This window comes from Pongo pygmaeus, chromosome 15 (assembly GCF_028885625.2).
Source record: "Pongo pygmaeus isolate AG05252 chromosome 15, NHGRI_mPonPyg2-v2.0_pri, whole genome shotgun sequence".
NCBI lineage: Eukaryota > Metazoa > Chordata > Mammalia > Primates > Hominidae > Pongo > Pongo pygmaeus.
The window spans coordinates 60,589,809-60,604,786 of NC_072388.2; the positions used below are offsets into that span (position 1 = coordinate 60,589,809).

General features: G+C 39.3%; 1 protein-coding gene across 2 annotated transcripts in view; it reads left to right on the forward strand.

Moving 5' to 3' along the window:
* Nucleotides 1-14,978, forward strand: part of SYT16 (synaptotagmin 16) — a 342,174-nt gene that overhangs the window by 20,035 nt on the left and 307,161 nt on the right. The gene's annotated exons all lie outside the window — the stretch shown is intronic.

Here is a 14,978-nt window from a genome sequence, read left to right on the forward strand (position 1 = left end):
CCACTGCGCCCAGCAGTGGCTTTTTTTTTTTTTTAATTTAAATTTTAAACTCAAGGACCAGGGCACTCAGCAGCTTCCTCGCTCTTTCTTTGCACTAGCGAGCAGGCTGTGTACAGTTTCCTGTTTACTACAGGACTGTTCTTTAAGGTGCAGGGCTTTATTCCTGCAGGGAGTTGGAGGTGGAGCTTCCAATCCTGTTCTTTTTCCCTGTGGAGTCCCATAGCCTCTAAGTCTGAAACTAAATTTCCAGTGGATTGCTGAAGCTCTGGCTTTGATTTTTTTTTTTTTTTTTAAATTTTGGAATCTGGGAGATACTTGTTCTTTGTAAGTAATTTTGCTTATTGGTTATATTTTGTTTAGAATTTCCATGTGTTTTTAGTGGAAAGGATGCATCCATATCAACTCTGTATGCTACACGGTTAGATGTCCTGATTCACATTTTTTTTTTTTTTTTTTTTGAGATGGAGTCTCTCACTGTCGCCTGGGCTGGAGAGCAGTGGTGAGATCTCGGCTCACTGCAACCTCCGCCTCCCAGGTTCAAGCAATTCTCCTGCCTCAGCCTCCTGAGTAGGTGGGATTACAGGCACTTGCCACCATGCCTGGCTAATTTTTTACATTTTTAGTAGAGACAGGGTTCCATTATGTTAGCCAGGTTGGTCTCAAACTCTTGGCCTCGTGATCCGCCTGCCTTGGCCTCTCAAAGTGCTGGGATTACAAGCATGAACCACCGTGCCTGGCTTTTTTTTTTTTTTTTTTTTTTTTTTTTGAGACAGAGTCTTGCTCTTGTTGCCCAGGCTGGAGTGCAATGGTGCGATCTTGGCTCACTGCAACCTCTGCCTCCCGGGTTCAAGTGATTCTCCTGCCCCAGCCTCCCAAGTAGCTGGGATTACAGGTGTGTGCCACCATGCCTGGCTAATTTTGTATTTTTAGTAGAGATGGGGTTTCACCATGTTGGCCAGGTTGGTCTTGAACTCCTGACCTCAGGTGATCTGCCTGCCTTGGCCTCCCAAAGTGTTGGGATTACAGACGTGAGCCACTGCACCCAGCCCTGATTCACATTTGATATACAAGATCACCCATCCATCTATCCAGTTGTACTGATATATAAATACTGCTTGGTGCTCTGAATTGTTCTGTCTTAAAATTATTCATTAAACACACTGCTGTATTCCAATTACCTGTTGTTTGAAAAAGATGTGTGTTGATATATGATGGTATATAGCATAGCATTCCCATAAAACCAGGCATGTGTTTGGGAATATTTCTGTTTCCAAAGCACTTGTTTCAGTTTCATTAAGGCCTTAAAGAAACTTACCTTTTTATAAATCCTGACCTTTTATACCCACTTTGCGTATGAAGATATTAAGAGAAATTGTTGCATTATTTGCTGTGATAAGACATTTTCAAGGAAGAAGACAGTGTGTGCTGATTTATAGCTTTAAGAACAGCAAAAAACAGTTAATAGACTGCTACTTTGAGCAGCACTGACTAGTGGAGTAATGTGTAAATGTTGTCTCATGAAAGGTGAATTTTTTTTTTTTTTTTTTTTTTTGGGACCAAGTCTCACATTGTCGCCTGGGCAGGAGTGCAGTGGCGCGATCTCAGCTCACTGCAACCTCCTCCTTCTGGGTTCAAGTGATTCTCCTGCTTCAGCCTCCCAAGTAACTGGGATTACAGGTGCCTGCCACCATGCCCAGCTAATTTTTTGTATTTTTAGTAGAGACGGGGTTTCATTATGTTGGCCAGGCTGGTCTCAAACTCCTGACCTCGTGATCTGCCCACCTTGGCCTCCCAAAGTGCTGGGATTACAGGTGTGAGCCACTGCACCCGGCCAGGTGACTTTTTTTTTTATGATTGATTTTTATCAATCACCTTTTAATGGCCATTTAGGGATTTTTAAAAGATCAAAAAATAATGCCAGAATATTCCTGAATTTATCTTTTTACACTGTTTACTTCTTCTGGGTGTAGAACTGCTGAGTCAAAGGATATACTCATTTAATATTTTGATGTTGCCAAATTTCCCTACAGAAGGATTGTACCAATTTATACTTTGATCAGCAACACATTGATAACAAAATTGAACAAAACTTTTCTACAAAAATACATTTTAAACTATAGATAATGGAACAAAAATTTTCCTGCCTGGCTCACAGAAACTTTTCCTGTCTTTCTCAATTTACATGTCCCAGGTGAGTAAGACCCACTCTCGTTGGCCAGAACAGTGGTTTACAAAGTATGGTTACTGGACTAGTGATGTTACCATCACTGGGAACTTGTTAGAAATTTAATTAATCAGAACTTGTATCAGATCAGCTGATTGAGAAACCCGGTGGAGCGTAGCAATCAGTGTTTTGATTAGCCCCCCAGGTGATTCTGGTACTTGCTAAAGTTTGAAAACCACTGGTCTAGGAGCAGCTTATCTTTGTATAACCCAGAGGTCAGCTCAAGTCTTTACTCCCATATCCTTCATACAAATCATAGAAATTGAATTCCTGGGGGTTGATTTCTCATGGTCCCTTCCACCTCTTTGTGTCTGCACCTGCGTGTGTTGATCGCTCTACTTTACTGCCGGTGGCTGCTCTTGTGTCTGCATTGCAATGGCCCAGATTGGCAAAGGAAAAGGAATCCATTTTCCTTAATTCACACAAACATCAGCAGTCCATTCACTTGAAAGGCATTTGAATATGTAGAAAACCAATTGATGGTTTGGAGGGATAGGAGAAGTTTATATCTTGGTAACATAAACAGTTTAAAGTTGAGTATTAAATGTGCGCCTTCTGAAATCCTGTAGCCATTCTCCTACATTCCTTCCCCAGTCCCTCATTTTCCTTTCTACTCCACCTCCCATTGATTTGCTTTTTTCTCTAGAGTGATTTACTAATTCTATTTGTTTCCTTGTCTTCTGTTGTAATAACCAGGATTTTTATTGCAGACATTACAACCTATTCAACTACCTTGAGAAAAAAGAGTCTCAACTATAGAGTTATATGGCAGCTTATGGAATTGATGAGAGGGCCGGGGAAACAAGCTTGTTAGCCATTCAGTCATAGGTAACCTTTACATCCATTTATTTATGTCTATCTTAATTTCTTTCATTAGGATTTTCTAAGCTTCTATGAATTTTTTTGTGTGGCCTTAAATTAATATCCAGTTAGGTTTTTATTTTCTGTCATGATTTCATGCAAATTTTCTGATTGCTCTGCAGATTTTCCAATCTCTCCTACCTCCCCTGCAGACAGTACACTAACCCCTACTGATAGGAGGAGCAAGGCAAGTGATTTGAAGATAAGGCCACTTCCCCTTGACTGAGGCAGCTGAGCCTGCATTTGATGAGTTTGACATTGAGCTTGTCTTTCTTCCTGTTTGAAGACAGGATTTTGAGATTGAGGGGGTTTCAAATGATACCTCTGTTCAGTGGTAACTCTGTGCTGGTGAGCAGGGCCAGGCCTCCTCATAGGTGTTGATCCTAACAGATTTCCATGATTCTCCACTGAGTGTGAGAGGCTGATTTTTTTTTTTTTTTTTTTTTTGAGACAGGGTCAGGCTGGAGTGCAGTGGTGCAATCTTGGTTCACTGCAACCTCTGTCTCCTGGGCTCAAGTGATCCTCCCACCTCAGCCTCCCTAAGTAGCTGGGACTACAGGTGTGGGCCACCTTGCCCAGATAATTTTTTGTATTTTCAGTAGAGACAGGGTTTTGCTATGTTGGACAGGCTGGTCTCGAACTCCTGGCTTCAAGTGATCCTCCCACCTCAGCCTCCCGAGTAGCTGGGATTACAGGCGTGAGCTACCACGCAGCTGAGACTGATCTTGGAGCTGGGGAATCGGCATCTGAAAGCTGCTAAGGCCTCACAAAGGCTCTTGGAGGGTTTGCCTCTAGAAGATGGGTACATTAATAATATGAGAATCCACCACTCAGTGGAAAAGTCTTCTAGATACAGGCTTTCTAATTATTCTTTATTGCCTGTCTCCTGGGTTCTCTTTCTCTGTGGATTCCAGAACAGCCACACATTGGATGATATGCTTCTGGCTTGCAGAGTCACCCTGCCACCTTGTGGCCATGTTTGAGAACTGTACTTCTCCAGATGTCGGCTTCCTTCCTATGTCTCAGTAACCAGCAAAGCTGAAATTGGTCACCCTGGATTGCTTCTGCCTTTAGCTTTTTGAACTAATAGGATTTGAAGAGATACTTCATAGCGCACACCAAAAGAAGACTTTCTAATAGCTTTAAACAGAAATATATATGCAAGAAATTTCGTTGCCCCTGTAATGACATCTTGATATATTAGATAATGTGTGTTCAAAGCAAGAATAGGTCAGTGTTATGTCCCAAAGCTGTTTCAGGGCTGCTCTGAGAGATCCTGTACTTTTCCTGGGGATCGGAGCGAGCATTATGTAGTAGACATTAATTTTAGAGCACAATTCTCTTTTCGGTCACATTCCTTTATTTTTCTATATTGAATTAACTACCTGACTGGTGGGAAGATTAAATCTCGATCATTACTGATACCCTTTCTCACTCCATAGGATAATATAAGAATCCAAGGCCGGTACAGTGCCATAAATTTGGGATGGGGCCCAGTCCACTCCCCACAGTTGGCTCCGTCATGACCACTGCACATTCTGACATGCTGCTGCTGAAGACATGATCCCCAGCAACTAGGCTGTCAGAGGACCCTCCCAGCTGTTCACCCACTGACGACCACCCTGAGAGAGAGTGCACCAGGTCCATCTACTGTTGGCTTTCTGGAAGAGCTCCCCCCAGCTCCCACCTACCCAGGCACAGGTGGGAATGAGGTCTGTGTTTCTGACAGAACACAATCCCTTAAACTCATTCCTTTCCTGTTCTGGAGAATATTCCTGTCCTTTCCCTTTTGGCATAGGCTTTCTTTCACAAAGCCCTGTCTGGATGGGAGCTTTTGTAAGTACCTTGAAACTTCAATTTATTACCCTGAAATTCACAAAATTATTAAAAATGGAGTGTGACTCTTGCCAAGGACTCAAAAACTCCAAACATAAAGTTGTCTGTTATTGGAAGGGAGAAGGGAAAAATGCTGATAGTAGCAATAGCAGCAGGAAGAAAGTACAAATTAATATCTCAATAAATCATCATGCTCCATTGTGTTTGATGTAGGCAACAGGCCTAGGGCTTCTGCAGCAAAATCCTCTCTTTACTTGGGCCATCCCTAGCAAGTGAAAGGGTGTTTATTGAGGGTGTTTCCCCGCCGGCCCCCCACCACCCTGCCATGGTCTAAGCACTGTGCTGGGTTCTTGCAAAATGAAGATGACCTCGCAGCCACAATTACAGAATGGTAATCAAGTACTAAGTGCTATGAGAGGAATACAGCTGGAGTTCTGTGGGAGTGCTAAAGGAAGTTGCTGTAGTCTAAATGTGCCCTCCAAAATTCATGTGTTGGAAACGTAATCCCCAATGCAACGTTATTGAGATGTGGGGCCAAAGGGAGGTGTTTAGGTCATAGGGCTCTGCTGTCATGAATGGATTAATGCCACTATAAAAACAACTCTTGGGAGTGGATTCATGCTCTGCTGCTCTTCTGCCTTGTGAGGACACATCAAGAAGGCCCTCATCAGATGCTGGTACCTTGATCTTGGAGACTTTTCAGCCTCCAGAACTGTGAGAAATAAATTTCCATTCTTCGTAAACTACCCAGTCTGTAGTATTTTGTTATAGCAGCACAAAATGGACTGACACAGAAGTGATGATAATTGCAGGAGGAGTTATATATAAATCAGGAAATAACCTATATGAGATGATATTTTAGCTGTGCCATGAGAAAGCATCTGCTTGGTGGGAAAAGAGTGAGGTACAGTACATTCAGGCAGTGAGAACTGCACCATTACAAGTGTGGGAATGCTCTGTGGCTGAGAGTGATGCACGTTTTGGAATTATCTGAGGAAATGAGTAAATGTGAGCTGGGTTGGAGCCCAATCACATTTGACCTCATTTGAAAAGCCAACAAAATCGTAATTTATTTTTTAGGCCAGCAAATCACAGTCCATTTTCTGTTGCATTATATTCCCATGCATTTACTTAGGGAAATGTGCCAGTCCCTCAGGGCTCTGTATTTCTATGTCTTTTTCTCGTGATGAAGAAATTGTCATTAATCTGGGAACATTTTGGAGGGGAAAGGGGGAGGGAGGAGGGAAAGAGGAGGGGAGGGGAGCAGAAGAGGAAGAAGGGAAAGGGATAGGAGAAGAAGAGATGAGTTAGTGATTGTTGGACTAGGTCAAGCAAGAGGTATTCAGGGGCTGAACTCAGACAATTCTAGGGGAATGTGTGGATATAAGACATTTTGGAGACAGAATCCAGGGCTTATATGTCATAGATTACATGTGGGGAATAAGGGAGAAAATTTCAAGTTTAGACAACTGGTTGGATGAAAATCACATTGAGGCAGAAGGTAAGAGAAGAAGCAGATTTGGAGACCAAGATAATGAATCATTTGGGGGCACATTTAAGAGCCTGTGGGACTTCTGGATAGCGAGGCAAGGTGTGCTATTGGAAATATGAGTCTAGAGCTTGGGAGAGAAGTTGGTGGTTTTAGTTTTGGGAGACATCAGTGAAGAGGGTTTAGGGAAGCCCCAAGAATGGTTGAGATCACCCAGGGAGAGTGAGTAGAGTAAGGAGAAACGTTAAGGCCAAAGCTGTAGGGATATACATGTTGATGAGTAGGAGGTTAATGAAAGTATCACCAATGAGACCAGGAAAGAATAGCCAGAGTTGGGAGCAAAACCCAGGAAGAGGGTAGCTGTAGCAGGCAAAGAAAGACAATTTTATTTCCCTTTTCTTTTCTTTCTTTCCTATTTCCTTTTTCTTTATTATTCATTTATTTTTATCAGGAAGACAATTTTAATGTCATAAAGCAAAAGGGTAAGGAGTGAACAAAGATCTTTAAAACAGCAGTGACAAGGTGGCTGGTGGCTTCCAGGTTAGTGTTACCTAAGCAGCATAAAAGGGAGCCAAGATAGCTGCATCCTGGTAATTAGGTATTAAGGGAGATGAAGAGGTAGAGCTCATAAATACAGGCTATTCCATCAACAAATTTGTAGGAGAAATAAGGAGATGAGAAGGCAGCTTAGCATTCCAATAAAATATCTTATTTTAGAAGGGAAGACTTGAGTATATTTATAGGCTCAGAGGGAAAAGCCAATGGAAGCGGAGAGATGGAGGTGTGAAAAGGAAGAAATAATCAATGGAACAGTCACCCAAGTGAGGGGAAGGCAATGGGATTAAGTTAAACCTGTGGTTCTTTGTCATTTGGAACCAGTTTTGGGGACTAGTAACCAATGTGGCTTGCTTGAGGACCTACTGAAGTGGGGTAGAAATCCCCTAAGATTTCCCTGGGCCAAAAGATAGCCAGAATAGGAAGTAACCCAAGGTCTCCTAGGGTTATCTGGAAATAGCAGTTTGACCTCCCAGCACCATTGAAATGCTTTTGGAGAGAGCCATATTATTCAAGTTCAAAAAAGAAAAATCACAGAGCATTCATTCTTAGCAGACATTGTATGGGGATACATTTATAGCTATGTTCCAGGGTTTTGTTTCATGTCACAGAAAATGCTTGGCAGTTCTCCAGCTAACTGAATCTGGTTACAGGAAAAAGAAATGATCTTATCTTGTGTCACTGCTTTCATATTCATTAGCATGTAATTAGAAGCAATGGAGGAATTCCTAGATTAGCAGTTTTCATTTAAAAGGTTTTAAAAAAATAATAGCTGTCTGTTTAATTTGAAATTCTTTAATTTTAATCCTTTTATTTTAGATTCAGGGGGTGTATGTGCCTGTTACATGGGTATTACATGTGTAATGGTGGGGGTTGGGCTTCTAGTGTACCCATCAACCAAATATTGGACATTGTACTCAGCAAGTAATTTTCAGTTCTCCCCTCTGTGGAGTCCCCAGACTTCATATGATAGCTTTGTTTTTCTCCATCTTTATGTTCTTGTGTGCCATTTGGTTAGCTCCCACTTATAAGTGAGAACATGCAATGTTTGTTTTTTTTTTTTGCTTTTGTGTTAGTTCACTTAAGATAATGGCCTCCAGTTCCATCCATGTTGCTGCAAAGGACATGATTTCATTCTTTTTTATGGCTTCATAGTATTCCATAGTGTATCTATGCCATATTTTCTTTATCCAATCAACTGTTGGTGGACATTTAGGTTGGTTCCATGACTATGCTATTGTAAATAGTGCTGCAATAAACATACAAGTGCAGGTGTCTTTTGTTTTTATTTTTTAAGTCTGTTGTAGCCTTTAAAAATTAAATTTTAATTTGTGTGGGTACCTAGTAGGTTTATATATTTGTGGGGTACATGAGAGGTTTCAGTACAGCCATGCAATGTGTAATAATCACATCATGTAAAATGAGGGATCTATACCAACAAACATTAAATCCTTTATGTTATAAACAATCTAACTATACTCTTTTAGTTATTTAAAAATGTACAATTATTATTAACTGTAGTTACCCTGTTGTGCTAGCAAATACTAGGACTTATTAATACTTTCTACTTTTTTGTACCCATTAACCATCCCCACCTTATCCTCCTGCCACTCTTCTAGCCTCTGATAGCCACCGTTCTACTCTCTATGTCCATGAGTTCAATTGTTTTGAATTTTAGGTCCCACAAATAAACGAGAGCACGCAATGTTTGTCTTTCTGTGCCTGGTTTATTTCACATAGCATAATGACCTCCAGTTCCATACATGTTTTTGCAGATGACAGGATCTCATTCTTTTTTATGGCTGAATAGTACTCTATTGTGTATATGTACCACATTTTCTGTGGCACATATACACCATGGAATACTATGCAGACATAAAAAATGATGAGTTCATATCCTTTGTAGGGACATGGATGAAGCTGGAAACCATTATTCTCAGCAAACTATCGCAAGGACAAAAAACGAACACCGCATGTTCTCACTCATAGGTGGGAATTGAACAATGAGAACACATGGACACAGGAAGGGGAACATCACACACCAGGGACTGTTGTGGGGTGGGGGGAGGGGGGAGGGATAGCATTAGGTGATATACCTAATGCTAAATGACGAGTTAATGGGTGCAGCACACCACCATGGCACATGAATACATATGTAACAAACCTGCACATTGTGCACATGTACCCTAAAACTTAAAGTATAATAATAACAAAAATTTTAAAAAAGTACCACATTTTCTTTATCCACACATCTGTGATGGACACTTAGGTTGCTTCCAAATTGTGGGTATTATGAACAGTGCTGCTACAAACATGGGAGTGTAGATTTCTCTTTGATATACTGATATCTTTTTTTTTAAGGTATATACCCAGCAGTGGGATTGCTAGATCATATGGTAGCTCCATTTTTAGTTTTTTTTGGAACCTCCCAACTGTTCTTCGTAGTTTTTGTACTAATTTACAATCCCAGGCAACAGTGTTCCCTTTGCTCCACATCCTTGCCAGCATTTGTTATTCCCTGCCTTTTGGATAAAAGCCATTTTAACTGGAATGAGGTGATATCTCACTGTACTTTTGATTTGCATTTCACTGATGATCAATGATGTTGAACATGTTTCCACAGGGTTATTTCTTAACTTTGTTGATTATTTCCTTTGCTGTACAGAAGCTTTTTAACTTGATGCAATCCCATTTATCCATTTTTGCTTTGGTTGCCAGTGCCTGTGGGGTATTACTCAATAAATTTTTGCCCATACCAATGTCCTGAAATGTTTCCCTGATGTTTTCTTGTAGTAGTTTCATAGTTTGAGGTTTTAGATTTAAGTCTTTAATCCATTTTGATTAGATTTTTGTAAAGGCAGGAGATAGGGATGTAGTTTCATTCTTCTGCATATGGATATCCAGTTTTCCCACCACCATTTATTGAAGAGACTACCTTTTCCTCAGTGTATGCTCTTGGCACCTTTGTCCAAAATGAGTTCACAATAAGTGTGTGGATTTGTTTCTGGGTTCTCTATTCTGTTCCACTGGTGTATGTGTCTGCTCTTATGCCAGTATCATGGTGTTTTGGTTAGTACAGCTCTGTAGTATAATTTGAAGTCAGATAATGTGATTCTTCCAGTTTTGCTCTTTTTGCTTAGGATCGTTTTGGCTATTCTGGGTCTTTTGTGGTACCATATAAATTTTAGGATTTTTTTTCTATATATGTGAAGAATGTCATTGGTATTTTGATAGGGATTGCACTGAACTTGTAGATTGCTTTGGGTAGTATGAACATTTTAACAATATTGATTTTTCCAATCCACGAATATGAAATATCTTTCCATTTTTTGGTGTCTTCTTCAATTAAGTTCATTAGTGTTTTGTAGTTTTCATTATAGAGATCTTTTCCTTCTTTAATTCCTGGATATTTTATTTTATGTGTGGCTATTATAAATGGTATTACTTTTTTGATTTTTCAGATTGTTTACTATTGTCATGTAGAAATGCTGATTTTTGTATGTTGATTTTGTATCCTGCACTTTATAGAATTTATCACTTCTAATAGTTTTTTTTTTGGTGGAGTCTTTAGGTTTTTCCAAATATAAGATCATATCATCCACAAATAAGGATAATTTGATTTCTTCCTTTCCAATTTAGATGCCCTTTATTTCTTTCTCTTGTCTGATTGCTCTAGCTAGGACTTCCAGTATTATGTCAAATAACAGTGGTGAAAGTGGGCATTCTCGTTGTGTTCCAAATCTTAGAGGAAAGGCTTTAAGTTTTTCCTCATTTAGTATGATACTAGCTATGGGTCTGTTATATATGGCTTTTATTATGTTGAGGTATGTTCCGCTATACCCATTTTTTTAGGGTTTTTATCATGAAGGGATGTTGAATTTTATTAAATGCTTTTTCAGCATCAATTGAAATGCTCATATAGTTTTTGTCCTTCCTTCTGTTGATATGATGTACCGCACTGACTGATTTGCATATGTTGAACCATCCTTGCATCCCAGGAATAAATCCCACTTGGTTATAATGAATGATCTTTTTAATGTATTGTTGAATTCAGTTTGGTAGTATTTTGTTGAGGACCTTTGCGTCAATATTCATCAGAAATATTGGGCTACAGTGTTCTGTTTTTAATGTGTCTTTGTCTGGTTTTGGTATCAGGGTAATTCTGGCATTATAGAATGAATTTGGAAGGATTCTCTCCTCTATTTTTTGGAATAGTTTGAGAGTTTGAGTAGGATTGGTATTGGTTCTCTTTTAAATGTTTGGTAGCATACAGCAGTGAAGCCATTGAGTTGCAGGCTTTTCTTTACTAGAAGACTTTTTTTTTTTTTTTTTTGAGATGGAGTCTCACACTGTCACCCCAGCTGGAGTGCAGTGGCATGATCTCAGCTCACTGCAACCTCTACCTCCTGGGTTCAAGTGATTCTCTGGCCTCAGGCTCCTGAGTACCTGGGATTACAGGTGTCTGCCACCATGCCCAGCTAATTTTTTGTATTTTTAGTGGAGACGGGGCTTCACCATGTTGACCAGGCTGGTCTTGAACTCCTGACCTCGTGATTCGCCTGCCTCAGCCTCCCAAAGTGCTGGGATTACAGGCGTGAGCCACTGTGCCCGGCCCGGGAGACTTTTTATTATGACTTCAATCTTGTTACTTGTCTGTTCAGGTTCTGGATTTCTTCATGGTTCAATCTTGGTAGGTTGTATGTGTCTAGAAATTTATCAATTTGTTCTAGATGTTTCAATTTATTGGCATATAGTTGCTCATAGCAGCCACTAATGATCTTTTGAATTTCTGCAGTATCAGTTGTAATGTCTTCTTTTCGTGTCTGATTTTATTTATTTGGATCTTCTCTCTTTTTTCTTAGTCTGGCTAAAGGTTTCTGAATTTTGTTTAGCTTTTCAAAAAAACCAACTTTTTGTTTCATTGATATTTTGAATTCTTCATTTCAAATTTATTTATTTCTGTTCTGATCTTTATTTTCTTCTACTAATTTTGGGTTTGGCTTGCTCTTGTTCTTTAAAATGCATTATTGGGTTATTTATTTGAAATTTTTCTTGTTTTTTGATGTATGCACTTATAGCTATAAACTTCCCTCTTAGTATTGTTTTTGCTGTGTCTCACAGGTTTTGGTATGGGACCTATGTGTTTCCATTATCATTTGTTTCAAGAAAATTTTCAATTTCCTTCTTAATTTCTCCATAGACCCATTGGTCATTCAGGAGCATATTGTTTAATTTCCATGTATTTGTATAGTTTCCAAATTCCTCTAGTTTTATTCCATTGTGGTAAGTAAGAGAAGATGCTTGATATTATCTCAGTTTTTTGAATGTTTTAAGACTTGTTTTGTGACCTAACATATGGTCTATTAATGTGCTGAGGAAAAGAACGTGTATTCTGCAGCTGTTGGATGAAATGTTCTGTAAATATACATTAGGTCCATTTGATCTATAATGCAGATTAATTCTGATGTTTCTTTACTGATTTTCTGTCTGGAAGATCTGTCCAACATTGAAAGTGGGCTGTTGAAGTAGAACACTCCACTTATTATTAGCTATTATTGTACTGGGGCCTGTCTCTTTAGCTCTAATATTTGCTTTATATATCTGGGTTCTGTAGTGTTGGGTGCATATATATTTAAAGTTGTTATATCCTCCTGCTGAATTGACCCCTTTATCATTATATAGTGACCTTCTTTGTCTCCTCTTACAGTTTTTGTCTTGAAATCTATTTTGTCTGATGTAAGTATAGTGATTCCTGCTCTTTTTCATTGGCATGGAATATCTTTTTCCATCCCTTTCTTTTCAGTCCATGTGTGTCTTTATAGGTGAATAGTGTTTCTCGTAGGCAACAGATCATTGGGTCTTGCTTTTTCATCCATTCTGCCAGCCTGCATCTTTTGATTGGAGAGTTTAGTCCATTTGCATTCAGTGTTACCATTGTTAAGAACTTACTCCTGCCATTTTGTCATTTTCTTGTTGTTTTATGGTCTTCTCTTCCTTCTTTCATTCCTTCCTCCCTTCCTTTTAGTGAAGGTAATTTTTTTCTGGTGATATGATTTAGTTTCTTGCATTTTTTTTTGTGTATTCGTTGTATGTTTTTTATTGGAGGTTACCATGAGGCTTGCAAATACTATCTTATAACCCATTATTTTAAACTGAAAACAACACTATTTGCATAAACAAACAAGCAAAAAGAAAACTGACAAAGATTCCATGCCTTAACTCTGCCTTCCTGCTTTTAAACTTTTTGTTGTTTCTCTTTATGTCTTACTGTACTGTCTACATCTTGAAAAGTTGTTGTAGTTATTATTTTTGGTCAGTTCATCATTTAGTCTTTCCACTTAAGAGTAGTTTACACACCACAGTTAGAATGTTATTTATGTTTTTCCTTGTACTTACTGTTACCAGTGAATTTTACACCTTCAGATGATTTCTTATTGTTCATTAACATCCTTTTCTTCCTAATTGAAGTACTTCCTTTAGCATTTCTTGTTGGACAGGTCTGGTGTTATTGAAATCTTTCAGCTTTCATTTGTCTGGGAAAGTCTTTATTTTTCCTTTATCTTTGAAGGATATTTTTGCTAGATATACTATTCTATGGTAAAAGTCTTTTTTTCCCCAGCACTTTAAATATGTCATGCCATTCTCTCCTGACCTGTATGGTTTTCACTGAAAAGCCTGCTGCCTGATGTATTGGAGCCCTATTGTATTTTATGTTAGTTGTTTCTTTTCTCTTGCTGCTTTTAGGCTCTTTTCTTGATCTTTGACCTTTGAGAGTTTGATTATTAAATACCTTGAGGTAGTCCTCTTTGGGTTAAATCTGCTTGGTGTTCTATAACCTTCTTGTACTTGAATATTCATATCTTTCTCTAGGTTTGGGAAGTTCTCTGTTATTACTCCTTTGAATAAACTTTCTACCCTTGTATCTCTCTCTCCATCTCCTCTTTATGGCCAATAACTCTGCCTTTTAAAGACTATTTTCTAGATATTTTAGATGTGCTTCATTGTTTTCTATTATTTTTTTCTTTTGTCTCCTCTTACTGTATTTTCAAATAGCCTGTCTTCAAGCTGCCTAATTCTTTCTTCTCTTGATTAATTCTGCTGTTAAGAGACTCTAATGCATTCTTCAGTATGTCAGTTGTAGTTTTTCAACTCCAGAATTTCTGCTTCTTTCTTTTTAATTATTTCAATCTCTTTGTTACATTTATCTGATAGGATTCTGAATGTTTTGTGTTATCTTGAATTTCATCAAGTTTCCTCAAAACAGCTATTTGGATTTTCTGTCTGAAAGGTTACATATTTCTGTCTCTCTCAGATTGACCCCTGAGGCCTTATGTAGTTTGTTTGATGAGGTCATGTTTTCCTGTATGGTCTTCATGCTTGTGGATGTTCGTCTGTGTCTGGACATTGAAGAATTAGGTATTTATTGTAGTCTTCACTGTCTGGGCTTGTTTGTATTCATTCTTCCTGGGAAAGCTTTCCAGGTATTTGAAGGGACTTGGGTGTTGTGATCTAAGTGTTTGGTCACTGAAGCCGTATCTGCATTAGGACACATCCCGTGCCCAGTAATAATGCTGTGGCTCTTGCAGACTTAGGTACCACCTTGGTGGTCTTGGATAAAATCCGGAAGAATAATCTGGATTACCAGGCAGAGACTCTTGCTCTCTTTCCTTACTTTCTCCCAAACCAAAGGAGTCTCTCTCTCTCTCTGTGCTGAGCAGTCTGGAAGTGGGGGACAGATGACATAAGCACCCCTGTGGCCACCACCATTGGGACTGTGATGGTCAGACCTGGAACCAGCAAAACACTGGGCCTCATTCAAGGCCCACTGTAGCCGCTACCTGGGTAGTGCCTACGTTTGCTCAAGAACCTAGGGCTCTGTGATCAGCAGGTAGTGAAACCAGCTAAACTTGTGTCCTTCTCTTCAGTGCACTGAGTTTCCCTGGGCCATGGGAAGGTCCAGACATGTTCTCTGGGAGACAGAGCCTGGAGTCAGAAATCTACCTGGTGCTTTAT